This window comes from Frankliniella occidentalis, unplaced genomic scaffold (assembly GCF_000697945.3).
Source record: "Frankliniella occidentalis isolate FOCC.00 unplaced genomic scaffold, Focc_3.1 Scaffold198, whole genome shotgun sequence".
NCBI classification, from domain to species: domain Eukaryota; kingdom Metazoa; phylum Arthropoda; class Insecta; order Thysanoptera; family Thripidae; genus Frankliniella; species Frankliniella occidentalis.
In genome coordinates this window covers 486,898-490,122 of record NW_026267324.1, presented here as the reverse complement: position 1 = coordinate 490,122, position 3,225 = coordinate 486,898, and the positions used below count along the sequence as shown (strand labels likewise).

General features: G+C 39.1%; 1 protein-coding gene across 1 annotated transcript in view; it reads right to left on the bottom strand.

The window, feature by feature from the left end:
• Window positions 1-1,043: 1,043 nt before the first annotated feature.
• Window positions 1,044-3,225, bottom strand: part of LOC113207984 (TOX high mobility group box family member 4) — a gene marked incomplete in the record, with an annotated part of 47,729 nt that continues 45,547 nt past the window's right edge. Inside the window, 1 exon segment of the mRNA XM_026424775.2 lies at window positions 1,044-2,792.

Sequence of the window (3,225 nt, the reverse complement as noted above, 5' to 3'; positions counted from 1 at the left end):
GGGTAGGCTATCCCGCCTCGCTTGTCCAGGATGTGATCCTTTGGGGATGCTTCGCTTCCCGTCCCGTGCATCGTTGTGTGGCTCCAGGCGGCAACACCAGGGAAGTGCCATGTGACAATAATGAAATGACCTGGATAATAAACTATCATGGGCGATCTGCTATTAATAATAATTATATTTGGCGACTTTTAAGAAATATGCACCAGCCGGGGTACACGACGTTTGGAGCCGAATCGTATTTGTCGTGGGAAGGGTGGAAAGGGGTCATCGGCGCTGCTCGGGAGGTCCCCAAATGACGTCTCCGGGCGGGGGCCCGGACGACATCGGCACTACCAGATTTGGACTCAGCGTGCGAGAAAACCCCCGAACACGATATTTCAGTCGTCCTGGTCGTTCCGAGGTTGACGGTCGGTCGGTCGGCCAAACCGTATCTTATTTTGACAGCCCCCGGAGGTCGATCAAAAGCCCCTGCTAGCGATAGAGGACGAAATAAGTGAGAAGATGTAACTGGTAACTCGAAACTTGTACCCTCAAGTCGTAACTTGTACCCTCAAGTCGTAAGTTGTACTCGCTACTCGTAATTCGCAACTCCCTAAATGTATACCTTCCCGGTACGGCTCTGAGCTTAGGTAGCCATTGACTCGTTGCCGCGGATCATTTCCCCCTTCTGGCCATGGGCCCTGAGAGCAGCCTGAGCTTACTCTAATGGACGATTTCAGCAGGCTCATGAAGTGAAGGTAGCCGTCTAGTGCACGGCTCTAGTAGATGTGTGCAAGATTGTCCGATTTGTCCTCCCGAACAATATAATTTCTTTTCAGAGGTTTAAATTCCAAGTTCTACAAACTAACCACAGATTAAGGATGACAAAAATGCAAACCCGTGTAATGAAAATACAAATTAAAGAACCATGACACTTCCTAAATGCTCGAAATAACTGGAAAGGGTTTGGTTTGGTACTTCCCTAAAATATTTGCGTAGATTAGTGTCAGTCTGATTGTTATGTTGATTGAGAGGGTTAGTATAATATGTAATTAAGAATATAATTGTTAATTTCTCATTTTCATTATTTAATAATTAGGAATACATATATGGAGTGTGAGTATCTGGATTAGACCTTGAACATCCATTTTCACTCCTCAAGAGTAACATAACATCTGTACATTGCATGATGTTCACAATGAGATTATTAATGGCATCATTAACTTAAACTTACAACAAATAAAACTCTTTCAGAAGTTTTATACAGGAAATCTTTAGAGGAATAGAGGATCTTCTTAATTTTTGGTCACAATTGAACAGTGATACCAACAGTTAACAGTGCAATGCATAGCTGTAGGTATAACAGAATATTAAAAGAAGTTTTCTGAGATAAAACAAAATCAAAACATATTACCATTGCTGGTAAACAGGTACCCACATGTATATGTACAAACAAGATCAAACAATAAGGTCTGGAATAACATTGTACCTAACATTCAAACAAAAAAATGAAATAAAACAGTATTAGAGTGCGAGTAAGGGAGAGTGGAAGTGAGTAATGACTGCTGAACTGCTTAAAGATTTGAAGGTATACTCAGTTCAAAGTACAGTTTAAAATTACCACTACAACAGAAGTGGGCGGTTGGTGATGGCTTAATGAAGATTAAAGGAAAACTAATACGGTAGTCCGATATTTCTTGAACTGGTTTGATATTGATACAACATTAATTCCAAAACCAACAATCTACTTAACACCAAACCTTCACCTCGTCAAAATTTGTTACTTGAAAATGAGCAATTAAGAGGACTTTGACAGTTTGGGGTGGTACAGAGATAGAAAGAAAGCAACTATGGAGATTATGTACAATGCCTGAGAGATGACCAATGTTTTAACAATCTAGTCTAAGATAAAATGCAATATTTGGATAAATTTTGGTTTCTTCTCATGACCTAAGGGCTCATTCTCTTCAAAAGAATAGGATCAATAATGAATAAGATAAAGGTTTTTTTTCTCCAACAAAACATAAAATTAAAAAATGTACAACATAAAAAGAAGGGGAAAATCACATCTTGTACTTTACAAAAGTATGTCTGAGTATAAACATGGGTATAAATTACTTCTTGGTCCAGTAAAGGGCTAATATAGACTTAACCGTAATATTGAACCTTCTAGCAGTTTTCAATATTTAAATACTAATCTGTACAAAACAAGTCCACATGAATGTGAGCGGACCAACAAACCCACTCCCCCTTGTCCATCTGTCTGACCGTCAGTCTGTCAAGTTTTTGTCTGTCTAACACATTTTAATTTTATCAATTTCTTTCTAAGCAAAGGAGAGAGGATAGCTAATAGCTATCTATTTAGCAGGCAAAGTTGCACTTGGCATTTGATATGGTATTACAAAAATAGCCCTCGGACAGATCTTGCCATGGCTTTGGTGAGAAACAGGAACACATGCTGCTGGAAGTAGACGCACATACCTTGTTTCGAGAGTGTTATGGCATGGTCCAAATTTAAAATAATATGACCAACTAACACATTTCTCATAGAAACTAGAATTATTTTCTAAAGGTATAACAATAAGTCATAAACACAATTTCACTCCTAAACATTCATTCAACTAAATGTTTTGACAGAAAATTTAACTTTGTTGCTGCTTTTCGGACAATCAGGTTATTAAAACAACAGAGAGAATAAAGACTAATGAAGATAGACTCAAGATCAACAGCAACATGAGTTGGTAAAACTATCCATTACCACATCAAGACAAGATAATTTTTAAGATTACAATAATAGAATAGAATACCTAATAGATTGGAGGAGTGTACCCATTCACACCTTTTCAACAAAGCTGACAGTGAGCCAAGTTATTTAGATCACGGGCATCATTTACTCGGCCTCAAAAAATAACTTACAATTTAATTGTGCGTGGAAATAACATTGAGCTACAGGAGAACACTAACCTCCTACAACAATATCCGGAATGGAACAATTCAATATTGCGGGCCCGAAACAATCAAGCACTATACCTTGCGATTAATATGGAAAAGCGGCGATGTCCACTCTAAGATTCTGATTAAAATCCTATGCTTATCAGTTATATGAGTAGGTATTATCAGTATTTGGCAGAAAACGCCGATCCTGACACCGTTTTCACTGTTTGTTTACGTTTCCATAAAGGCGCGGGAAATGCGCGGTGGGGGTGGGGAGGAGGAGAGGGGTAGGGGACGCGGCACGGCAAAGGG